This window comes from Triticum dicoccoides, chromosome 7B, assembly GCF_002162155.2.
Source record: "Triticum dicoccoides isolate Atlit2015 ecotype Zavitan chromosome 7B, WEW_v2.0, whole genome shotgun sequence".
In the NCBI taxonomy this organism is placed as follows: Eukaryota; Viridiplantae; Streptophyta; class Magnoliopsida; order Poales; family Poaceae; genus Triticum; species Triticum dicoccoides.
Genome location: NC_041393.1, coordinates 547,914,156 through 547,941,419, shown reverse-complemented (window position 1 = coordinate 547,941,419; position 27,264 = coordinate 547,914,156).

Genomic DNA, 27,264 nt, shown 5'->3' with positions numbered 1-27,264 from the left:
AGTTTGATGAGCTCTCCCTTGACATTCTTGTAGCCAAGGTCAAGGTGCTCAAAATCCTCTTTAAGTTGATCATGAGCAACTTTAAACTCTTCTTTAGAAGATTCTAAGTCTCTAAGAGGTTCTAGATCATTAAGAAGGTTGCAATCAAGTTTTTCATTTTGTTCTTGCTCTTTGTGAAGTAAATCATTACACTTTCCAAAATGAGTAATGAGATCTTTAAATATCACATAAGTGTTCTTATTTACCCCACGAAGAGAATTACCATATCCCTATCATTGTTATCATTACTATCACATTCATCATCACTATCATTGTTATCATTACTATGAGTAGATGATACCTCAGTAGTATCTCTTGCCATGAGGCACATGTGAAAATCAGAGGTTGGTGATGATTCTTTTGGAGAGGGAGTTTCTTTATCATCAAGAGTAGGATATCCATGTTCATCCTCTTGACACTCATAGCATTTCCTCTCCAACGTGGCGATGTCCTTCTTTGCTCTTCTAGCAATTTCCTCATTAATGATGTGTGCACTATTTTTCCTTATTTCCTCTACATTGTTAGCCAAACAACAACTAGAGGAAATAGAAGCATAGAGATCATGGCAATAAGGAGTATCAAGCATATCATCACAAAAAGTATTCAAGGAATCTCTAAATGATATGCATGGACCATCAACACAAGAATGTATGTCATTTTTGCTATATATGCTCAAGTCCATAGAAGCTACAACACTAGCATGTTTACATGAAAGATCATCAGTATTTAGCACATCATCATCATCATCACAAATGATATTTCCACTCACCATGCCATTACCTTGGGACATGCCACATGATGGTGAGGTGGAAGAAGTTGAAATGTCCAAGTACATGGAGGAAGAAGCAATATGAGTTTTTTATGATTTGAAGATGTGGAGAACTCCTCAATTGACTCCTCCGAAAGATGATAAATCTCACCAAGATTAGACCCACCATATACTTCTTCAAGTTTGGTCCACATCTCATGAGCCGTCACACAAGTCATGATAGACTCAAATACTTTGAGGGATATAGACCGGATTATGGCATTCTTAGCACCATACCCACAAAGCATATCCTCATTTTCCTCACTACTTGGAAAAAGGGATCCTTCCACGGAGAAGCCCCGACAAGAACAATTCACACAAAATTTGGACCCATGGTCCAGAAATGATAACGCATGTGAATTTTCCATAAGTGATAGTTTGTGCCACTAAAACAGAAAGTGTCATCATGCACTAAACCACCAGTCGACATCTTTACTCTCTAAGCGGTGAAGCCTAGCAAGGAGAGACCAAAGCTCTAATACCAATTGAAAGGATCTAGATGACGACTAGAGGGGGGTGAATAGGCATTTTAAAACTTTTATGGATTTGGCTTTACCCTAATGCGGAATTAAACTAATGGATAATTTTCAAGCACATATCCTAAATATGCTAGGCTCAACTAAGTGCACCAACAACCTATGCTAGATACGATAGGCACTTGAGCAAACTAGCAAGCACAAACTATATCACAAGATATGGAAATGTAGGCACAACTAAGCAATTCAACTAGCACAAGATATATCAATATGAGCAAGTATGAATTGATGAAATAAAGGGTGTGGGTATGAGATAACCACAAGTGAGTTAGGGATGCGGATTTATCCCGAAGTTCACACTCGTGAGAGTGCTAATCTCCGTTAGAGCGGTGCCGAAGCCAAAGCTCTGGGGCTTCACCAAGTGACTCACCATATTTTCCCTTTCGAGTCACCCCCAACGGATGAGCCTCGATTGACTCAGGGTTGGTCTTGAAGGCAACCACCACACCTTTACCAGCACTACTAGGGAAAACCCTAGTAGCAGCGCTGGTTTTAGAGCTACTAGTAGTGCTTGTTCCAGCGCTACTACTAAGGTGCTACAGCTAACTCTTAGTAGTAGCGCTGGAATGCCAACGCTACTGCTATACCTAGTTAGCAGTAGCGCTCATGCTGGAAAAGCACTGCTGATACTTGTAAGTAGCAATAGTGTTTTTATAGAAAAGCGCTGCTGCTACCTTTTCCTGTATTTTTTAAATTGCAGCTTATTTTCGTTGTGGTTTTATATACAGTACTTTCATCATATGATTTTATGACCATGATTAGTTATTATATAACAGTGGGTGAAATGAACGTGGAGTAGATTCAAGTGGAGGCAACATGTGGTGCATGTCGAAAGTACTACTAATCCAAATTTGATCTAGTTTGGATTAGTAGTACTTTCGATGTTCATTTCACCTGCTGATATATATATATAATAACTCATCATGCTCATATAACAACTTAGCATCATTTATCATTGATCATAATGATAAATTACTCATCATTGGTATCATAATAACATGTCCTATCATCATCATCGATCATACAACTTCTACTCGATACCACATCATCATCATAGTCATCTAACCAATCCTACTTAGTTGTTCTTAGCACACGATCATGAGTATTAGCTAGGACCTACTACCTTCTCTTAGGTAAAATAGCATAAAACAAGATAGGCCCTGACTCTCCATTATGGAGAATGGAGATTATCCTGTCTCCAATTCTTGCCTTTCGCACAATGTTGCTTCCAAGAACCTCCCTACGACTGACCATACATTTTTCACTGGTTATCATGTCTTCACTGGTTTTAGAAATCCGATATGGACAGGTGTGATTCGTAGGATGACCTGGCTGTATGTTCAAAACGTCAAGGCGACCATTATGATACATCAGATGAGGCACACAATGATTGCGGATTTTTCTGTTGAAAAACATAGTAATAACTTCATAGTTAGCAATGTAGTTCCATTTTAGAAGAATTTATGCGAAAGATGCACGGATGTCGTAATAGAAAATGTCACCATGGCATCTCCATGGATGTTACCGTAGTTCAACATGTGCACTAGTGGCACGTATTGACCATAATGTGGAGGAGTTTGATAATAGATATTGTAATTCTCAAGATCAGTACAAAATGCAACCAGATGATTTTTCTCCTAATAAGTTAAGTCAGAGCCATTGGTGTAGTAGGTTCTGTCTACCATCTTCCGCACATTGTTTGAAGAATGAAAATAAGTTGCAAATGGAAATAAGTTGTCAACTATTTTGAAGTAAACAATATAAATTAGTTAATAACTATGTTTGAGAAACTCACATAGCGGTAGAATTGGAAGCATATCAACAAGGACCCAAATGTCCATATTGTCTTGATCGATGTCAGGATCACCAAGATCCATGGTGACAAGCATACCCTCATAAAAACTATAGATCTTGCAAAGTGCTTCCTAATTTGTGCAAGCAAAATGGGTTACGCTCTCAGCATTGTACAGATTTGCTTCAAAATCCATACCATGATGGGTCCTTAGGTGAATTTTCTTTGTTTCAAAATTTTCATGGTCTTCAAAATCCATCCTCTCCAAGACATAGCATCTTGCATGGCATGGGATAAGCTACTGGAATTGTAAAATATGAAAATTACACGTTGAAATAGTTGAACTCATGCTTAATTATGAAAAAAACACTTGTCGTCATTGCGTACTGAAAGTGCAACTATCCCTGGGTGGTTTTGGTAATGATTAGCAACATATAGCTCATTGAACTAATGTTATTTCAAGATGAACATTTCAGGAAAGTTGAATAATTGGCATGGCATGGATTAGGAACGTGGACCCCTCAAGATGCTAAGAACAAAGGATTGGCTCAAGCTTTAAAGTTCAAGACTCTACATTTTATCTTTAGTGATCCAAGATCACATTGAGTCTATAGGAAAGCCAATACTATTAAAAGGGGATGAGGTGTTGCTTAATGGCTTGCTTGCTCTCATAATGCTTAGTGATATGCTCCAAAGCCCTCAACCACTTTCTCACATCCACATATGTCCCAAACCAAAAGTCAAACTCCGCCCCACCGATTTGATCCATCCGGCGCCACCGAATTCTCTTGACATAGCCACTGCCAGAAACCCTAGTCTTTTGGTCTCACTGACAGGGATCTCGGTCTCACCGAGATGGGATTGTAAACTCTCTGTTTCCCTTTGTAACATTTCGATCCAACCGAGATGAGCGATCGGTCCCATCGAGTTTGCAATGTAAACTCTCGGTTTCCCTTCCGTAATGTTTCGGTCCAACCGAGATGAGTGAATCGGTCCCACCGAGTTTGCCTGACCAACTCTCTGGTTAGCTAATTACCAAAGTTGGTCCCACCGAGTTTGTGTAATCGGTCAAACCGAGATTACATTATGCCCTAACCCTAACGATATCGGTCCCACCGAGTTGACATGTCGGTCCCACCGAAATTCCTAACAGTCACATAATGCACTGAATCGGTCCGATCGAGTTTTATGATTCGGTCCCACCGAGTTTGGTATATTGTGTGTAATGGTTAGATTTTGTGTGGAGGCTATATATTCCCCTCCACCCTCTCTGTCATTCATGAGGAAAGCCATCAGAACACGCCTACACTTCCACTACTCATTTTATGAGAGAGAACCACCTACTCATGTGTTGAGACCAAGATATTCCAATCCAACCATATGAATCTTGATCTCTAGCCTTCCCCAAGTTGCTTTCCACTCAAATCATCTTTCCACCAAATCATTTGAAGCACAAGAGCAAGGAGTTCATCATCAACACACCATCTATTACCTTTTGGAGAGTGGTGTCTCCTAGATTGGTTAGGTGTCACTTGGGAGCCTCTGGCAAGATTGTGAAGTTGAACCAAGGAGTTTGTATGGGCAAGGAGATCGCCTACTTCGTGAAGATCTACCCTAGTGAGGCAAGTCCTTCGTGGGTGATGGCCATGGTGGGATAGAAAATGTTGCTTCTTCATGGACCCTTCATGGGTGGAGCCCACCGTGGACTCGCGCAGCCATTACCCTTCGTGGGTTGAAGTCTCCATCAACGTGGATGTACAATAGCACAACCTATCGAAACCACGACAAAAACATCCGTGTCTCCAATTGCATTTGCTCTCTCCAATCCCATCCCTTTACTTTCTTGCAAGTTGCATGCTTTACTTTCTGTTGCTCATATACTCTTTGCATGCTTGCTTGAATTGTATTGTGATTGCTTGACTTGTGTTAAGTTGCTAAAATCTGCCAAGAGCTAAAATTGGGAAAAGGCTAGATTTTTATTTGGTCAAGTAGTCTAATCCCCCCTTTAGACATACTTTCGATCCTACAATTGGTATTAGAGCTTTGGAATCCATTTGCCTTGATTTCCATAGCTTTTGGTGATCATAGCCTTGGTTTCAAAACCTAGGAGAGTATGGCGTCTAGTGAGGGAAATTACCACCGTAGAGGTCCTTAGATTGATGGTACTAATTTTGCTAGTTGGAAGCATAAGATGAAAATGCATATTCTTGGACATAACCCCGCTGTTTGGGCTATTGTTTGTATTGGCTTGCAAGGTGATTTCTTTGATGGGAGAGAACCGAACCGTGAAGCTACCGCGAAAGAGTTGAAGATGCCGCAATACAATGCTCAAGCTTGTGATATCCTCTTCAATGGATTGTTCCCCGAAGAATTCAACAAAATCAGCCGTCTTGAGAATGCAAAGGAAATTTGGGAAACTTTGATTGATATGCACGAAGGTACCGACTCCGTCAAGGAATCCAAATTGAATGTGCTTGAAAGTCAACTTGACAAGTTCAAAAATGAAGGATGGTGAAGGTGTTGCTGAAATGTACTCTAGGCTTGATCTCATCACAAATGAGATTGCCGGCTTAGGAAGTGAAGAGATGACCGATAGATTCATCATCAAAAAGAACCTAAGAGCCTTGGATGGAAAATATGATACCGTGTGCACATTGATCCAAATGATGCCAAATTACAAAGATCTCAAGCCAACAGAAGTCATTGGAAGAATTGTTGCTCATGAGATGTCACTCAAGGATAAATAAGAGCTTCACAACAAGTAAAGTGGTGCTTACAAAGCCTCATGTGATGCTCCTACATCATCAAGTGAGAAACAAACCTTCAATGAAGAATTGAGCCTAATGGTGAAAAACTTCAACAAATTCTACAAGAGTAGAAGCAAGGAAAGAAGTTCCAAGTCAAGGTCCTACAATGACAAAAGATCTTCAAGTCAAGAGCGAAATTGCTACAATTGTGGAAGACCCGGACACTACTCCAATGAGTGTATGTCTCCCTACAAGAAGAGAGAAGATTCACCTAAAAGAAGAAGTAGAAGATAAGAATCACCACCAAGAGAGAGAAGGAGTAGAGATGATCGTTATGAACGAAGAACCTCCCGGAGAAGCAAGGATTTGGAAAGGAAGGACAAGTCATCAAAGAGCTACACAAAGCGAAGACATCAAGCTCATGTTGGTGAATGGGTATCCGGCTCCGACTCCGACCATCACTCTGAGAGAAGTTATCACTCCGACTCTGAATATACTCAAGATGAAGGTGTTACTGGTCTAGCACTTGTGTCAACCAACTCCTACAACATATTTGACTCACCAAATGAAGGAATTGGAAGATGCTTCATGGCTAAAGGCCCAAAGGTATTACACCCCGAGTATGTTGAGTTCAATAGTGATGAAGATGATTTGTTAGGTGATGATGATTTACTTGTTGACAACTCTAGTTATGAAAACTATGATGAAACGTCAATTAATCATGCTAATCAAGATAAAGCGAATGACAATGATAATGAGAAGATTGAGCGTCTAACTAAAGAACTAAACACTCTTAAGTTGGCTCATGAAACTACCTTGGAAGATCATCGAGAACTTTTAAAGACTCATGAGAAGTTACGCTTTGAAAAGCTCAACCTTGAGCAAGAGCATGAGTTTTTAAAGGCAATCAATGATGATCTTCGCAAGAAAAGTTCTTCTTACATTGCCAAGCGTTTACTCTTATCTACTTATATGCCACAAGCTAAATCTAACAACAAGAGTAAGAAAGATTCTTCTTCTAGTAGTAACAACAATCATGATAAATCCAATATTGTTGCTTCTAGTAGTTCTCTTGATTCCACTAATGATTCTCTTATCCAAGTTACACTTGAGAAATAAAATAGCTTATTGAAGGGAATTATAGAGAAAGGTGTCTACAAGAGCCTTGCCGGGAGTAAGCAATTTTAGGAAATTGTACGCAAGCAAGGAAGGCACCGGAAGAATCAAGGTGTTGGTTTTGAATGAAAGTTCAATGCAAATGGAGTTGAGTGGGAAGAAGATCAATACCCCAAGATGAAGTTTGTTCCTTAACAAAAGAAGTATGATCCTACTTCTTTCCAAGGGACACAAGCTCAAGATGATCTTCCACCACAAGACCACAAGCTAAAAGGCAAGGACAAGCTTAAAGTCAAGATTGATGCATTTGAAGAAGCTCCCAAAGCCTTGGTCAAGTGGATTCCCAAGACTACATCAAAGTTCTACTTCATCAAGTATGACTACAACCCTAAGGATTCCCATCAAGATGATGTGGATCCCGAAGAAGGACTAGAGAGTTCTTGAGGACTCCGCCAACAAACTTCACTCATATCATTTTGGTGAGAACAAGTGCAAACAATCTTCATATCATGCACCAGTTCAAGGAGTCACAAACCCTCTTGTTGGTAAGACAAGTGACAAGGTGACCTAATGCTTTCATGGACATCATCTTGTGTGTACTTCACTCTATGTCTATGGATATCCTTGTTTGTTCCTTGTGGGACTAACCCGTGTAGGTATTGAAAGTGCAACTCACTCCAATGGATTGCTCTACAACAACATTGAGCATCCATATCTTCAACACCTACATGAAGTCATGATTGACAAAACCCAAGGTTAGTTCATCCCTCTTAGGGGAGATCTCACATCTAGGGGTATCTTTACTCTAAGAATTGAGCTAAAGCAACTCTAATGGTGTGAACACAACAATGCTTTATGTAAAAGTGGAAACCCCACTTGTGCTTAAACGATGAGTATGGCCTATGATCAAATGTTCTCATTTGACTCCTAAGTCAATATACTCATACATAGATGACCTAGTCATCACCAATTGCTTGATAGATGCTAGAATTGGTTGTGCATGCTTTGTCACATATTTCATTTGCCATCTTATTGTGTGAGCATGCTGTTTGCATATTTTACTCATTCGAGGACATCCACTTGTTGTTTTGTTTGTATGGATCTTTCCTTTTATGCCAAGTGGATAGACAAGAATGCCTAAGAACCTTCTCTAGCTATCTATGCTTTTCTCGTCTAAAACTCTATTCATGCTACATCACAAAGTTTGATCAAGTCAGATTCGAACCACTCTATGTGAGGAGCACTCGAAGTCCCCGATTCGTCATAGACTTAAACTTCCAAAACGTCTTTGTGCATTTCGGTCTGACCAAGTCATCCACTTCGGTTGAACCGAGTTCATTAAGTTGATCTAGGTTTTCATCTCGGTGCAACCGATTTGAACACTTCGGTCACACCGAGTTGCAGCAACCGCTTGTGATTCTGCAATCTCGGTGCCACCGAGTTTTTACACTCGGTCACACCAACAGGGTCGGGATATAAATAGCCACAGGTGAGATTTTGGAAAATTCTTCAAAACTCCTCAGCCCGCACATGTCCTGCTCTGCCTCCTCGGGTCTCCGGATCGCCTCCTCGCCGCCAGCGACCTCCAGCCGCTGGATTCTGCTGCCGTCGATGGATTCTGCTCCACTGTCGCCGCCATAGCGAACACCCGCTGTTCTAGGGTATGTGTTCGAAGCCTTGTGTTGTCTTTTTACCTCCATTCCTAGCATGAGGACAATGCCATGATTCTTGCCACGATTGCAATCAATATATCTAGTTAAATCTTCCTTAGGCCTAGTTTTATTCAAAAAAAATTAGGGTTAGCTCTCCATATAACTCATCTCGGACAGACCGGATCATAGAAATCGGTCTCACCGATTTGTCTTAGGCCATTGCACATGTGCTTTTCGGTCTGACCGAAAAATGCAAATTGGTGCGACCGAGATCACTTCTCTACGAAACCCTAGCAATTGTGGTGCCACTGAACTGTGACTCGGTCTGACCGAGTTCACTAGTTTAGGTTCCAAAAGTTGCTTCGGTATCACCAAGTTTGACAATTCGGTAGCTCTGAGATCATTTTTGTAGAGAACTAAAACTAAGATTTTTGACTCATTTGTTTTGCAAAACATCTATACTTTGTGATGCTCATCTACTCTATCTCATCTAAAACCTATTCAAAGGTTCTGCTAACAGTTTGCCTGCAAGATGTCTGACCAAAGTGACAGCCAGAACAAGTCTGAAGAGTAGGTGCATCTGAGTGAGGGCACTAGTACCTCAAGCAGTTATGATGAGGGCAGCAAGAGCACACCTAGTAACTTGCCCAAGGAAGCTACTAGAGCAAGAAAGAAGAAAACCTCAGATTCAGAGGATGAAGACTATGTTTCATCTGAGGATGAGGCCACTTCAAAGAAGAAAGTGGTGAAGAAGGAGTTTGGCACTGCTGCATCTACAAAGCCAGGGATGAATAGGAAGGCACCAGCAAGAAGAGTTCCAATGTCTAAGCCCAGAGCATCCACTGAAGAACCTTTGGAATTTGAACCCAAAGAAACTGTTGTGGCTGAGAAGAAGAGGAAGGAGAGGGTCAAGAAGACCACTGCTAGGATTATTGGCAAGCCCTCTATGATGAGAGAGTCTGAAGAGGAAGAGGATGCTGCTCCAGCACCTAAGGCACAGAAACTTATGGGACATGCAATCAGATCAGGGGCTGCTCCTAAGCCCAAACCTGCTCCCAAAACTGCTGCTCCAGCCAAGAGAAACACAAGAAATATCTCTGCTGAAGAGAAGAACAAGGCCCCAGTGCCTGAAGCTGCAGAAGAAGAAGCTGAAGCCCAAGTGCTAAGAAAGCTAAAACCAAAGATCCTAGACCACAATGACACACATCCTGTGGCAGAGGACATGAAAATATGGAAGGATGCAGAACTGAGACTCTGCAGACAGTTTGACCCTTATGCTGTGAGGAGGAGAACAACTGTGGATTACAGGTTCCATACAAAAGAACAACAAGACTTCTATGAAACTGTTTTGCTTGACAGGAAGCCAATAGTATGTGACATGAGATGGGTTGACTGGACATACATCAGAAACAATGAAGATCACTTCCCAGGTGTAGTTGATAGCTTCAAGGACTGTGGAGTTGACAAGTTTGTTGGCCAAAAGCTCACCAAGTGGAATGATGAGCTGATCATGCAATTCTACTCCTCTGCTCACTTCTATCCAGATGGTAGAATTGTATGGATGTCAGAGGGTACAAGGTACCAGTCTACTGTTGATGAATGAGACAAATTGATCAATGTCCCAGCAGCTCATGAGGATGACTTGCATGTCTATTCCAAGAAGAAGAAAGATCACAACTCTATGGCAAGCATGTACAAGGAAATTCCTGATGAAGATCTAGAAACTCACAAGTTTGGATCAGTGAAGCACTTGTTGTTAGGACTGCCTACAATCGACACTATCCTCAGGCATACTCTTTTGCCAAAGTCTGGAGATCACAGGATGATAAGAGGACACTCAATCAACTTGCTGAACATATTTGATGTTCCTCAGAAGTTTAAGGTGATGAGTCTGATTGTTGAAACAATCAAGAGGACTACTGCAGATCAGAAAAGGTCTTGTGGGTATGCTCCACAAATTTAGATGCTCATCAACTCCAAGATGGGCACATGCACTTATTTGTTGGACAAGGAGCACTTACCCCTCAGGCCAGATTTTGAAGATAACACTGTAGTCATGGATGAGAATGATCCTTCATCAGTGCAAGCACATGAGAAGAGAGAGAAGGCAAGGGCAGAAAAGGCTGCAAAGATGCCAAGTGCTGAAGAGGCATCTCAGGTGTTCTTAAAGAGCAAACATGATCAACTTGGATTTCTGATCCAATCCACCTTGAGGATTGAGAAGGGCTTAGCCACCCCGACTCAAAATCAGGAGAGTTTGGAGAGAATCATTGAGCGGAAATTTTATGATCTTGATGTCAAAGTTACTGAGATTCAGTTAGTGGTTGAGCAACTTCAGGAGGAAGTAGAGGAGAAGAAAGGCAAGGCTACTACAGATGCTTTCACAAGAGTGCCCAGAGGTTAGAGGTCTGATGCAGTGCCAGTACCAGATACTAGAGCCACCACATCTGCACCAGCAGCCACAACTTCAGTACCACCTCCAGCACATACTCCAGCAGCTCCAGCTACATCAACAGAAGCCTTCGTCCTTGGAGTCATCTCTACACCACCTCATGGAGACCAGGCCTGAGAGAGACGTGTAGCACTATGCATATTTGAACTTTTTGGTAACTTGTTGCCAAAGGGGGAGAAATATGTATAGATCATAGCCTTGGAGAGAGAGTGTTTTTTTGTCTCTCTTGAACTTTATTTGGTTGAACTTTATTGTATGCCTGCTTGCTACATTATGTCTTTTGTGAGATACTAGGATGATCATGTGGTTGATCATATGCTACCTTAATGTGTGCTTGAATGATATTATCTCTTATTTCCCTATATGATCATTCACTTTGCTTTGTGATGAGTGCATGTTTTATTGTTATCATTTTGAGTGCTCCACCAAGATGTATGTGACATGGAAGAGTGACCCATGATCCTAACAAATTGTGCATTTGCAGTCCAAAGCAAATCATAAATAATGCACAAATTTAGGGGGAGCTCTTACTTATCACATATTTCCCAAAGCGACAATGTATTTCAATCTTATCTTTATTTGTCAAAGCTCTGATCTATATGTTGTCATCAATTACCAAAAAGGGGGAGATTAAAAGTGCAACTATCCCTGGGTGGTTTTGGTAATGATTAACAACATGTAGCTCATTGAACTAATGCTATTTCAAGATGAGCATTTCAGGAAAGTTCAATGATTGGCATGGCAAGGATTAGGAACGTGGACCCCTCAAAATGCTAAGAACAAAGGATTGGCTCAAGCTTCAAAGTTCAAGACTCTACATTTTATCTTCAGTAATCCAAGATCACATTGAGTCTATAGGAAAGCCAATACTATTAAAAGGGGATGAGGTGTTGCTTAATGGCTTGCTTGCTCTCATGATGCTTAGTGATATGCTCCAAAGCCCTCAACCACTTTCTCACATCCACATATGTCCCAAACCAAATGTCAAACTCGGCCCCACTGATTTGATCCATCCGGCGCCACCGAGTTCTTTTGACATAGCCACTGCCAGAAACCCTAGTCTTTTCGGTCTCACCGATAGGGATCTCGGTCTCACCGAGATGGGATTGTAAAATCTCTGTTTCCCTTCGTAACGTTTCGGTCCAACCGAGATGAGCGATCGGTCCCACCGAGTTTGCAATGTAAACTCTCTGTTTCCCTTCCGTAACGTTTTGGTCCAACCGAGATGAGTGAATCGGTCCCACCGAGTTTGCCTGACCAACTCTCTGGTTAGCTAATTACCAAAGTCGGTCCCACCGAGTTTGTGCAATCGGTTGAACCGAGATTACGTTATGCCCTAACCGTAATGGTATCGGTCCCACCGAGTTGACATGCCGGTCCCACCAAAATTCCTAATGGTCACATAATGCACTGAATCGGTCCGACCGAGTTTTATGATTCGGTCCCACGAGGTTGCTATATTGTGTGTAACGGTTAGATTTTGTGTGGAGGCTATATATACCCCTCCACCCTCTCCTCATTCATGAGAAAGCCATCAGAACGCGCTTACACTTCCACTACTCATTTTATGAGACAGAACCACCTACTCATGTATTGAGACCAAGATATTCCAATCCAACCATATGAATCTTGATCTGTAGCCTTCCCCAAGTTGCTTTCCACTCAAATCTTTTCTCCACCAAATCCAATCCTATGAAAGAGAGTTGAGTGTTGGGGAGACTATCATTTGAAGCACAAGAGCAAGGAGTTCATCTTGAACACACCATCTATTACCTTTTGGGGAGTGGTGTCTCCTAGATTGGTTAGGTGTCACTTGGGAGCATCCGACAAGATTGTGGAGTTGAACCAAGGAGTTTGTAAGGGCAAGGAGATCGCCTACTCCGTGAAGATCAACCCTAGTGAGGCAAGTCCTTCGTGGGTGATGGCCATGGTGGGATAGACAATGTTGCTTCTTTGTGGACCCTTCGTGGGTGGAGCCCTCCGTGGACTCGCACAGTCGTTACCCTTCGTGGGTTGAAATCTCCATCAACGTGGATGTACGATAGCACCACCTATGGAAACCACAACAAAACATCCGTGTCTCCAATTGCGTTTGCTCTCTCCAATCCCATCCCTTTACTTTCTTGCAAGTTGCATGCTTTAATTTCCGCTGATTATATACTCTTTGCATGCTTGCTTGAATTGTATTGTGATTGCTTGACTTGTGTTAAGTTGCTAAAATATGCCAAGAACTAAAATTGGGAAAAGGCTAGATTTTTATTTGGTTAAGTAGTCTAATCCCCCCTTTAGACATACTTCCGATCCTACAAGTACCATTTCAACATCGAAGGTCTCCTGGAGCTTAATGCTGAAGCGCCGACCTTCGTCCAGGTGAGGCGCCCTATCGCACAGACCCCGGTCGTCGTTGCACCAGGAGCACTCCCCCGGGAGACTTTTGTCGTCCGATAACGACATTTCCTAGGTTCATAATTCAAAGATTAAACTTGTACAATTCAATATATGTACTACAAAAACTAAATTAGATCATTATTGTTCAACACGGGTTGACTATCAGTCCGTCGAGTCTTTTTTTTTTGAAAACTCTTAGCTCACTTGGTGTATATATTCGACCGTTGGTGATGGTCGCTCCTCCCTTCATCCCCGAGTGCATTCAACCAAAATGTCTAGCACGCGGGAATGAAGGAGAAGCAACCCCCACGACAACAGTCGGCATTATTCTTCTCTCATATATGGTGGACACACTCCCTCACTGATTTTTCGACCGTCGGTGATGGTCGTTACTCCTCCTTACCCTAGTGCATAACAAAGGTCTAGCAGAAGGAGAAGAAGGACAAACGACCCCCACGACAACAATCGGGATTCTTCCTCTCTCATATATGGTGCAGATTTTCTCCCTCGCTCATTTTTTGATTGTCACATATGGAGCCTCGACAGACTTAAAGTCAACCCGAAATGTCGTTTAATTATCTTTCTAGAAAATCCAGGCCACTCTATATTTCCTACATATTCTAGCACAAGTCATGCCAGAATTCATGGAAAAATCCGGCATGACCTTTGCTAAAAAAAGGACATATCGAGCGCCTGAAATTTGCCAGAACGGAAATTAATCAACACTCCGGCAAAACATAGGCCACTCGGAGGTGTAACCTGCAAACATGGCCGACCACTTGGGCAAGCACATATCCTATTTGAGCAACACAAGATATACATATTTATATCTACATCATATGAGCATTCAAAGTAGGAGTAGTTTTCCAATTTGAGCATTTAATAAGCAAAACTAAATCGTAAAATAAATTAGTATTCAAATTAGCATGCATTTAAGAAGAAAAACTAAATCATCTCTTTCTTCCGTACATCATCGAATATTATCACTAATACATCTCGAATAGTATCATACATATAACATCACTAATATAGCTAAAAACCTAGCGAACGACGGGTATCGACGCGGGCGGTGGACACCCAAAGAGAAGGAACCATCACAGGATCATAGCTCCAGTGAGATCCCTGAAGAACCTGCTAGGTATTGGAGAACCTGCCCTCCAATGCAACCATGTAGCGACGGATGTGCTCATCCTCCTCGCTAACACGGTGATGTACCACCTCCGCGGGGTCCTCAAGCCTCCGCAGCATCACTGGCCCACGCGACCGCCACCAAAGAAGGTTCGGGTCAACGACGGGCTGGCTCCTCACCAAGATGCGCCCCCCGGAAGGTAGCACCTCCCAGTACTAGTCCGGTGGAGCCCAGTCCTGGATATGGCCCCTCTGATCAAGCAGGTGTCCTCCGCCAAGTCGACGACGAGGATGCGGGATAGGCATCATCAACATCGATGCGGAAATAAATGCTTTAACTAAAAAAATAACAACAAATTCTATTAACTGCACCTAGTTAAATACACCTGAAACACCTAAATTCTATTAACTACACCTTGTTAAAAACCTACATTTTGAACATGGTTTGATCATAACTAGGGTTCATACTACATTATTCTAAGATTAAAGACCTAAAATACCTAAATTAAATTAACAACATGGGGTGGCTGGTCTCACCTCAAGGTCGGAGGGGGTCGGTAACGGGGACGACAGCGGGGATGATGTAGGGGTTCCTTTATTTCTGCAAAAATAAAGTATAAGCAAAAACATTATTATCGTCATATTAGGACTTTAGTGAAACTCCATAAGCTATCAAGTAAATATCCATTTTGATTCCAATTGTCTGCAATTTATTTCCTAAACCCTAAGAACATTATTATCCTCATTTTTTTCACTACCTAACAATTTCTATTACTAAATTCTAGTACCAAAAAAATACCTAAATTTTTATACAAAGAGAGGAGGGCAGTGGGAGGAAGAGGAGGGAGGAGTGAGGGCTTCGGGCGGCTGGGGAGGCGGAGAGAGGAGGGAGCAGGGAGTAGGGCGGTAGTCGGACGAGGGAGAGGAGGGAGGAGCGAGGGCCGCCAGCATGAGGGAGGAGAGAGGAAGGCCGTTGGAGGAGGGAGGGAGGAGGGAGGCAAGAGGAGGAGGAGGGAGGGCGAGCGGCGAGAGGAGGAGGGAGGGAGGGCGGCAGAACCTTGGGGGCGTCGGCAGCGACGGCGGGCGATGGCGGCGACGGCAGGCGACGACGTGCGATGAGTGAGAGTGTGTGAGGGAGAGTGAGGGACGCGCGCGGGGTGTGGATAAGGTAAGCGTAGTAGTAGCTATGTTTAGCAATAACCTCTATTGCTATTTAGCAGTAGCGCCCATTGAAGGACAACGCTATTGCTATGTACAATAGCAGTAGCGCTTTTTATAACAAACGCACTACTAGTATACCTACACTGCCTGCAACCATTTGGCAACTATAGTAGTAGCGTTTTTTATAGCAAACGCGCCACTGCTACATGAATAGTAGCATCGCTCTTAAGACACAAGCACTACCGTTCTTTAGCAGCAGCGCTTTCTTATAAAAAGCGCTACTAGTAAGCTCCTGTGTATAAGGTTTTTCCTAGTAGTGAATTCTCCAGAGCACACCATAAACACGGAAGCTTCCGGAGGAACTTGACCACCTAGGCCACTTCACTAGGGCTGGACTAACGAGCAACTCGGCTCGTTAAGCTCGTACTCGTTAAGCTCGTGCTCGTTAAGGCTCGGCTCGTTAAGCTCATTAAGATTAACGAGCAGAAAACACTGCTCGGCTCGGTTCGTTTGAAGCTCGTTAAGCTCGTGAGCGCTCGCGAGCGCTCGTTAACAGATTATAATGTGTTATCATATACATGATGAATGTGTGGGTATGGTTTTCAAGATAAAGTATTATGACTAAGAAAATAAATGAAGTAGTATGTTGCCTCATATGTCGATTAGATTAAATAGATGGGCTGAGGTGCTATAAAAAGTTTGTCACGTAATATGAAAATATATGTTGTGTTGTTACTAACGAGCTTAACGAGCTACTCGTGAAACTCGTTAGCTCGCTCGTTAAGCTCGTTATGCTTAACGAGCTAAAATCAATGATTGGCTCTGTTCATTAAGAAGCGAGCTACGAGCTTAACGAGCTGAACTATCGAGCGCTCATTAAGCTCGCGAGCTATGAGCTTTTGGTCCAGCCCTACACTTCACACCCTTCTCCGGAGCACACCACAAAAGGAAGCTGTCGGAGGAACCTTGGCCACCTAGGCCTCTTCACAAACTTCTCAATATATCACCAAACCGTCTAGGAGGCAGAGGCCTCCAAGAATAATAAATTCACGGGCTCTCACTCAAACAAATCGATGCGGGGAGCTCAAACCAATGCAACAAATGCAATGCAAGGTCAAGCAACAAATGCTCAACTCACTCTCTCAATCTCACAAGATGCACTCTCGAAAGTAGGATATTGAAGAGAGGGGATGCAATGGAGGAAATCAACAAATGACTCCAAGATCCATCCACAAGTCCCCCTTCACACAGAGGGGAGATAGGGGTTTGGGAGAGGTGGTTGATGCTCAAAATGATGTTTAGAAAGTGTATGAACAACCCCCAAACCAGTGGGGAGGAAGGGCTCTTTTATAGCCAACTTCCAAAACTAGTCGTTGGCGCTCCAACGGACACTTCCTGGGCACCCCGTGCCCATGAGGATTGAGACCCTGTGCCCATGGGGTCCCGTGCGCACGGTAAAAACCCGTGGGCACAGGAGCCTCGTGCCCACGGGGTACCCAGGACAGCCTGCAGCGGCCCACTAAAATAAGGGAGCATGGATGCGTGCCCTGGAGCCTGCTCTGGATATAAAACCAGTGCGGTGATCTTTGTAATGGTGTGGCGTTGAGTTTGTGCTCGGAAGAGAAAAGAAGCTATTCATGCGGCAGGCGTTCGAGCGCCAGAAAAGCTCTCTGTGTCCATCGTGTCTCCTCCTTCCTTCTTTCTTCTTCCTCTTCGGTTCAAGCTAGAGTGAAGTGTGCAGAGAGAGAGAGAGAGAGAGGGAGAGAGAGAGAGCATGAGAGAGAGCTCCGGCGAGCTAGGGTTTAAGGTTCGGAACCAACAATTGGTATCAGAGACACTTTGCGAGGTGATCGGCGGCGAGTGAGGGATCCTGGATTAGGGGGTCCTCGGATAGCCGGACTATATACTTTGGCCGGATTGTTGGACTATGAATATACAAGATTGAAGACTTCGTCCCGTGTCCAGGTGGGACTCTCCTTTGCATGGAAGGCAAGCTTGGCAATTCAGATATGTGGATCTCCTTCTTTGTAACCGACTCTGTGTAACCCTAGCCCCCACCGGTGTCTATATAAACCGAAGGGTTTAGTCCGTAGGACAACAACAATCATAATCATAGGCTAGCTTCTAGGGTTTAGCCTCTATGATCTCGTGGTAGATCAATTCTTGTAATACTCATATCATCAAGATCAATCAAGCAAGAAGTAGGGTATTACCTCCATCGAGAGGGCCCGAACCTGGGTAAACATCGTGTCCCCCGCCTCCTATTACCATTAGCCTTAGACGCACAGTTCGGGACCCCCTACCCGAGATCCACCGGTTTTGACACCGACATTGGTGCTTTCACTGAGAGTTCCATTGTGTCATCGCGATAAGGCTTGATGGCTCCTTGAATCATCAGCAACGATGCGGTCCAGGGTGAGGCTTTCCTCCCCGGACAGATCTTCGTATTCGGCGGCTTCGTACTGCGGGCCAACTCGTTTGGCCGTCTGGAGCAGATCGACAGCTGCGCCCCTGGCCATCAGGTCAGGTTTGGAAACTTGAACTACACCGTCGACATCCACGGAGACTTGATCTTCGACGGGTTCGAGCCCACGCCAGGAGCGCCGAACAGTCACGACGGGCATGACTTAGATCTGCCATCGGACGGTGTTCGGGATATCGCACCTGCGGCTGCCCCAACCCTTAATCTGGAGCAGATCACGCCATCCGAGGACGGGTGGATGGACCCCGCCACGGAGGCTGCACATTCATCGGCGCTGGAGCCGAACACAGACTTCACCTCCAAAGAGATCTGTGTCATCGGACCCTCGGACTCGTCTCCGGTCACAGGTTCCGAACCACGCGTGTCCATGCCTATCGACTCTGATTGGGCACCGATCATGGAGTTTACCTCCGCGGATGTCTTTCAGCACTCACCCCTGGGCGACGTGCTAAAGTCATTGAGCTCTCTCTCTCTATCAGGAGACTCTTGGCCGAACTATGTCCGGCTTGAGTGGGAAGCAGACAACAAAGAAATTCGTTCCCCACCCACCACCCACTTAATAGCCACTATCAACGACTTAACAGACACGCTTGACTTCGACTCCGAAGACATCGATGGTATGGACGATGATGCTAGAGATGAACGGGAACCACCACCCACGGGGTGCTGGACAGCCACCTCATCATATGATACATACATGGTGGATACACCCAAGGAAAACAACGGCGACGAAAAGGATGCAACGGAGGATAATCCCCTCGGACAGAAACCAAAGCGACGACACAGGTGCCACTCTAAATCCCGCCATAGTAAAAATAGCGATAACAGCGCAAGAAAGAATAACACCCCGGTTGACTCCATAGGAAACAACGACCCCATGGACCCAGCGATGGAGCAGGATGAGCCAGGCGAGGCTGAACATAGTCTGGAGACGATGTCCGATGACAGCGATCCCAAGGGTAAAACTCAACAACCTGCCTCCAGAGAGGAGAACAGTCCGGACGACGATGCACTCACCATCCCAGAAAAACACTTGGAACAAGAAAACCTCCATAGAAGGCTTATTGCCACCGCGAGGAGCTTGAAGAAGTAGAAGCAAAGGCTTAAAGCCGCGCAGGATACACTCAACCGCAGATGGAACAAAGTGCTAGACACTGAAGAAAAATACGGTGACGATCGCCACACAAAGAGCTACCCAAAGTGCAAGCTGCTGCCCGAATTCGACGATGAGGCCATAGAGCCCATTCCGCCGAAAAACAATACGGCCGATCAGCCGGACCGACCACCCCGTGGCCGCGACAGGGCGGCTAATGATGCCGCACACAAGTCAGCACATGATTTACGTGAGCTCCTGGACAAAAAAGTCGGTGTGACCAGGTCCATCTACGGATCTAGAAAGCACGCCCCGGTGCAGGATCACATCCACCAGGACGATCACATTGATCGAATACCAGCTCAGAATCAACACCAAACACAACAGTCGTCAACAACATGCCACGACACATCCAAATACAGGGGTGCCATGCACCCCCTGTGCTTCACTGATGAAGTACTGGATCATGAATTTCCAGAGGGATTTAAACCCGTGGATATAGAGGCATACGACGGAACGACAGACCCTGGGGTCTGGATCGAGGACTTTATCCTTCATATCCACATGGCTTGCGGAGATGATCTCCACGCCATTAAATACCTGCCCCTCAAGTTGAAAGGACCAGCTCGGCATTGGTTGAAAAGCGTCCCCGAAAACTCAATTGGAAGTTGGGAGGAACTTGAGGATGCTTTTAGGGCCAATTTTCAGGGGACCTATGTCCGACCTCCGGATGCAAACGATTTAAGTCACATAATCCAACAACCCGGAGAGTCAGCCCGTAAGCTTTGGAACAGATTTCTCACTAAGAAGAATCAAATCGTCGATTGCCCAGATGCCGAAGCCTTAGCAACTTTCAAGCACAGTATCCGAGACGAATGGCTCACTAGACACATAGGCCAAGAAAAGCCAATGACAATGGCAGCCCTAACAAGCCTTATGACCTGCTTCTGCACGGGAGAGGACAGCTGGTTGGCCCGTAGCGGCACCAGCGACCCAGGCACATCCGAAATCAGGGATGGCAACGTGAAGCCGTGACGCAATAAAAACAAGTGTCAAAACAATGAAGACAGTCCAGATAACAAGGTGGTCAACGCCGGATTCAAGGGCTCTCGACCCGGTCAACGGAAAAAGCCATCTAAAGGCAGCAGAGATGGACCGTCCAGCCTAAATAAGATTCTAGACAGATTATGTCAGGTTCATGGCACCCCCGAAAACCTTCAAACCACACCAACAGAGAATGCTGGGTTTTCAAGCAGGCCGGCAAGCTAAACGCCAAACACAAAGGAAGGGAGACGCCAAGTGAAGACGAAGATGAGCCTCGCCAGCCAAACACTAGGTGACAGAAAAAATTCCCACCAGATGTCAAAATAGTGAATATGATTTACACAACTCATATACCGAAGAGAAGGCGCAAACGCGCACTTCGAGATGTATACAATGTAGAGCCCGTCGCCCCCAAATACATCCCTTGGTCGGCCTGCCCGATCACTTTTGATCACAGGGATCATCCGACTAGTATCCAGCATGAAGGATTGACTGCCTTGGTGCTCGACCCAATAATTGACGGATACCATCTCACCGGAGTCCTTATGGACGGCGGCGGTAGTCTTAATCTGATATATCAGGACACTGTCCACAAAATGGGGATAGACCCATCAAGAATCAGCCAAAGTAATACTACCTTTAAATGAGTAATACCAGGCGTCAAGGCCCGCTGCACGGGCTCTCTAGTACTAGAGGTTGTATTCGGTCCTCCCGACAACTTCAGAAGCGAAGAATTAATCTTTGACATCGCTCCATTCTGAAGCGGCTATCACGCACTACTCGGAAGAACGGCCTTTGCTCGTTTCGACGCAGAACCACACTACGCCTACCTTAAACTCAAGATGCCAGGTCCACGTGGCCTCATCACAGTTAACGGAAACACAGAGCGCTCCTTATGTGCGGAAGAATATGTGGCGGCTCTAGCAGCCGAACACTGAGCGGCCTCTCCAACCAGAATAAATGATCGATCATCAAGACCACGGACACAGTTAGACGAGTCCAGCGCATCGCCGGTTGTAACAGCCCAGATAAACTTGAGCTTGGGTGTATGGATATACCCCCATAGGTGGTGCTAGGGGATGCCCGCATATATAAAAGCCCACAGTTTGGCTTGACCCTATTAATACAATAATAGATTGCATTTTCATGGCTCATTGAGAATAACCAACTTTTCGCACGATTACACCAGACTCTTTTACCTGGGTTTTTCCTTTTTACAGATGACCATCGTGCTACACCCTTCCAGGATACAGCACAACAGAGACAAAGGCGCAGACGTGCAGCAGGGCCTCGCTCAAAGGTTTCTCTTTAGATTAAGCCCATGTGTAAACTTTCTTTAATGTCTCTTGTTGCTTGACACCCTCCGGGCACTTAACATACCCGAGAGGGATACTGGTGTTATTGGCATTTCGTCACGACAGACTAATGCATGTACCTGGAAATTCGTGGCTCATTATCGAGGGCGGCATTCAGCCCAGTATATGTTATAAAGTCCGAATACCTTCGGGAGTGTTCGGCGTCGCGAGTTTGGCCTTATATGCATCAGCTCCGAATCATGTCTTTGGTTAAATGTTGGGTTTGCCCAGCTCCTGGGTTTTTCCACCTTACGTTCCGTTTTATCGGCTAAGGCGGCCAAAGGAGAACTACTGCGATTGTGCCCTGGTTATTCTGGATGAGCACCTTAGCAGAGAAAGCCAAAAACTGACTATCATGATACAGCGAGAGACTGGTCAACCACTCGATGACTCAGCGGAATCTTCGCGATTCCTCCGCATTAACGAAGGACCGGTTTCCCGGTCATGTAGGTACGCGCTCCGTATTTGGATGAACGCAGAAGTACCAGGGGCTATATAGTAGCCCCACCATCAAACTCCTATGGCTAAGTGAAAGTGTTAAAGCTATATAGTCTGATTGCCTAGTTCGCCGCGCTATCACCTCCTTAATGGACCAAGATGTTGGATCAAGTGTGATTACGCGCCTTTTTCGAACACTCCCGCATTAAATGCGTGGGGGCTGAAGCCGACGACTACAATCTTTCAGGGTATATACATACATAAACGGCCGCACATGAGGCATTATAATACTTTCGGGCAAAAGTATAAACACAGCCTCTATAATCAAAATAGCATTGTTTTTACAATTGAGATACATGTCACTCGAACATGGTACTCTTCGAGCACCGGGCCTCTATTAAACGGGCACCTTCTAGGACCTCTTCAAAATAGTGCTCGGCCGGGTCCTGGCCTCCCGCCGGACCCCGAGTCGCAATACCGGTGACCTCCATCCCTGCCCAATATGTTTTAACACGGGCAAGAGCCATCCGCGCACCCTCTATGCACGCCGACCTCTTCACAGCGTCAATATGCGACACATCACCAAGGAATTGTTGCACTAAACCAAAATAATTGTCCGGCCTTGGTCCCTTCGGCCAAAGATGATCCATGACAGACCTCATGGCAAGCCCGGACAACCTATGGATCTCGGCCCATGCGGCCATCTTTTCATTCAATGACAGCGGACATGTTGGGGAACTGAACTGCGACCAGAACAACCTTTTCGCCTCATGATCTTTCTGATCTTTGAAAAACTCAGTCGCATCAGCAGTACTCTTTGCCAGGTCCGCATACGCATCTGCAACACTCCATAACTGATCCAGAGGAGCATACTTCGGATCTCCAAACTTCATCCGCAACAAAAAGGGCCTCCCAGCCGTGATATCTCCGGCTTCACGAAGCTCCTCCCTTATCCCTCTAATTTCAGAGCGGGTTTCCTTGGCTGCTTCCAAGGCCTTCTTCAGGTCAGCCGCTTTCACTTGGTTTTCCTTTTCAAGGAGCTCATATCGGCCGGCAGCATCTTTCAGCTCAACAACCATCTTGACTATTTTCTCTTCGCTCGAGCGATGAGCAGCCCGCTCGGCTCTTAACTCTTCGGCCGCCTTTAGGGCGGCTGCATCACTTATTCTGGCTTGATCCTTGGCTAGGGCAAGTTCCGCCTGAAGGGTCTCCACGGCAGCAACTCCATCTGCAACCACAACATATTATAGATACTAGCATCATGCTCCTCTTAATATTTGCTGACAATCCGAAAAACATACCCTATCCCTCGTCAAGCAGCTTGTTAACAAGCGCGATGTTGGCATCCGCCACGTCGAGCTGCCGCCTCAGTTCGGCAAACTCAGTAGTCCGGTCAACCGCTAGACCTCAGCCGCCTGCACATGACACAGCGCGATCATTACCTGGGAGTATGATCCCCTGTTCGCCGCCTCGGGACGGCAACCAGAGTCTCAGGGGCTACTATCTATACAGAGCACACCTAGCGTGTACGGTACAGCCGAAAATATACATATTACTTTGCGTGCCTCAAAGCCTTTGAGAAGGCTCGTAAAAGCTTCATTCAACCCGCTTTTGGCGGATGAAATCCTCTCAAACACCGTACCCATTAAAGTACGATGCGCCTCTTAGATAGCCGCTAGCTCCAGAAGGCCTGTCAGTATGTCCGGTTGTGTGCCGGACAATCCCGGACTCTTCCTGTTGCTGTCCTTGGGAGCCGATTACTCCAGGCTTCGGGCGGCCGAAGCGTTAACTTCTGGCCTTGACGGATCAGGAGAAATCCTCCATGACGACACCTCGGGGTCGTCCGCCCCATGGGGCGGGGAGGCAGGAGGAGGTGTTTCACTCTCCATCATCTCCGGAAGAAGATCCCCCGAAGACGAACTCTGTTGAGAAGGGCTACGAACCGGACTGCAAGAGATAGGTCTCGGTTAGTATTCTCAGAGATAAAGCAGGATATATTTACCAAAGTACTTTTGATTCACCTACAGCTCGATGGAGGGCTGGCCCTCTTGCGGGTGCTGTGCGGTAAGGACGCCCTCTGGGGCAGGGCCCCCTGGCGAGGATTTCTTCCCTCTTTTGGGAACCTCCGCTTCCAAGTCTTCGGAGGTGGCCCTTTTCTTCCCGTAGGGGGAGGGGATTTTAGATTCACCTCCCCGACTATCCTCCTTCGTGGAGACGTTAACTCCTCCGGTTTGGATGTATAATGTATGAAGTCCGCTCTTGGCTTCCCTATTCCTCCCTTCATCTTCTCCTGATGGCACTTGTTAGGGTGCGCGCTCAAGCATCCTGGATAGCACAGGATCCGGCAAGCCTTCGGGAAGAGGGACCGAACACCTGATCCTCTCGTATCCAGTCTTGGCCGAGAGCAATTTTTCAGATTGATGTTGTGTCAAATATAAAGACAACATGTTCGGTCACGGAATTACTTACTTGGGTATCTAGACGGTTGCAGTTGAGACCCGCATCCTCGGTGGTGTCGGGACACTTTGTTCGCGATCCAAAGAACAATCTGTACATCCCTTCAAGCGTCATGCCGAAGAATTGTTGAATAGTTTGCGGTCCTTCCGGGTTGAACTCCCACATACGGAGAGATCGACGTTGGCACGGCAAGATCCAACGAACTAGCATTACTTGCATTACCTTGACAAGACTAACATCCCTCTTGAGAAGATCCCGAATGCGGCTTTGCAATGTCGGTACGTCATTAGCTGGCCCCCAGTCCAGTCCCTCGTTGACCCATGACGCCAGTTGTGGTGGAGGGCCCGAGCGGAAGGCAGGGGCGGCCGCCCACTTTGTGCCTCGGGGAGCTGTGATATAGAACCACTCCTGTTGCCATAAGTAAGACACCTCCGGAAAGGAACCCTTTGGCCATAGGGCATCGGCGCCTTTGCTTATTATAGCCCCTCCGCATTCCGCGTGTCGCCCATCGATCATCTTTGGCCTTGTATTGAAGGTCTTGAACCATAGTCCTAAGTGTGGGGTGATGTGGAGGAAGGCTTCACACATGACGATAAACAACGAGATGTGAATGATGGAATCCGGAGCTAGATCATGAAAATCTAGTCCGTAATAGAACATGAGCCCTCTAACAAAGGGATCAAGACTGAAGCCTAAGCCTCGGAGGAAGTGGGAAACAAATACGACGCTCTCGTTGGGTTCAGGAGTGGGGATGACCTTCCCTTGAGCAGGCAGCCTGTGCGGGATTTCGGAGGTCAGATACCTGGCCTCCCGGAGCTTCTTGATGTCCTCCTCTGTAACAGAGGAGGCCATCCACCGACCTTGAAGGTTGGATCCGGGCATAATTGAAGGTCCGAAGCGCTTAAGCCTTAGCTTTGAGTGTTGCAACTCGAGGTAGGGGAAGGATCGAGCGTGGGAAGAAAAGGACAGGCCTTGGTCCCTTTATAAACGGGGTGAATATCAAGCGTCCCCCGCGTGACCATTTGGAACTTGCTTAAAATCGAGGAGTCATACCAACAGGCGCGGTTGGGTTACCCACACCCGTATTGATGAGAATCCCGTGATAAGGGGAACACGATTTCTGCTTCGACAAGACATGCCAATAAAACTGCCTCGCGGTACGTGTAGTGGCAGGCTGGGAAAACCGGTTCGTAATAACCGGGCCGCAGCGTGATGTCACGCTATGAAAAGTTGTCAGCAGATTAGATTTGTGGAATATTGTGCTCTCTACGGTGGTAGGTGGAAATTATTTTGCAGAGCCGGACAAGATCCTCGTATTCAAGATCCTCTATGGAGTATTCGGAGAAGGAACCCGCCTTGCAATGCCGAAGACAATGTGCGCGCCGGACTCATCGTCATTGAAGCCTGGTTCAAGGGCTACTAAGGGAGTCCTAGATTAGGGGGTCCTCGGATAGCCGAATTATATGCTTTGGCTGGACTGTTGGACTATGAAGATACAAGATTGAAGACTTTGTCCCGTGTCCGGGTGGGACTCTCCTTTGCGTGGAAGGCAAGCTTGGCAATTTGGATATGTGGATCTCCTTCTTTGTAACCGACTCTGTGTAACCCTAGCCCCCTCCGGTGTCTATATAAACCGGAGGGTTTAGTCCGTAGGACAACAACAATCATAATCATAGGCTAGCTTCTAGGGTTTAGCCTCTACGATCTCGTGGTAGATCAACTCTTGTAATACTCATATCATCAAGATCAATCAAGCAGGAAGTAGGGTATTACCTCCATCGAGAGGGCCTGAACCTGGGTAAACATCGTGTCCCCGCCTCCTGTTACCATTAGCCTTAGACGCACAGTTCGGGACCCCCTACCCGAGATCCGCCGGTTTTGACACCGACAACGAGCATGTTGGTCGTCTCGTACGGTGGTGGCGGCGCGATGTCACTGCAGGTGCCACCATTGACGCCGGTGAACTACATGTCCTAGGCCATCAAGGTTGAGGCAATCATTGATGTCCAGGGACTGTGGTGTGTGGTGGCGCCGGCAGAGGGCACGTCGGTCGACGTTGACAAGAGCAAGCTGACGCGGGCAGCAATGCTGGGCGCACCGTCGGAGGAGCTGCTGATGCAGGTGGCGACGAAGCCCACCGCAAGGGAGTTATGGCACTCCCTCAAGGTGTGTTTCATTGATGCCGATCGGGTGCGGGCGACGAGGCTCATGACGTTGTGTGGCGAGTTCAATCGAATGTGGATGGAGGACGACGACGAGCTCAACGCCTAAGCATGCAAGGTGAACGTCATGGCAGCGACGTATGCACAGCTCGGGGCCACACTGGACGAGGCCGCCATGGTGAAGAAATTGCTCGACACCGTGCCGGACCGGCTGTATGCCGCGGTGGCCGGAATTGAGCAGTTTCGCAATGTTGAAGAAATGGCATTCAAGCAGCTTGTCGGGCGTATGAAGGCCTTCGAGGAGTAGATGAGGCGGCGCGTGCAGGCTGGCGGTGAGCGCGCGGGAGATCAACTCATGATGACGGTGGCGCAGTGGGCGGCGCGATGGCGGTAGTAGGGCGGTGTCGGCTTCAA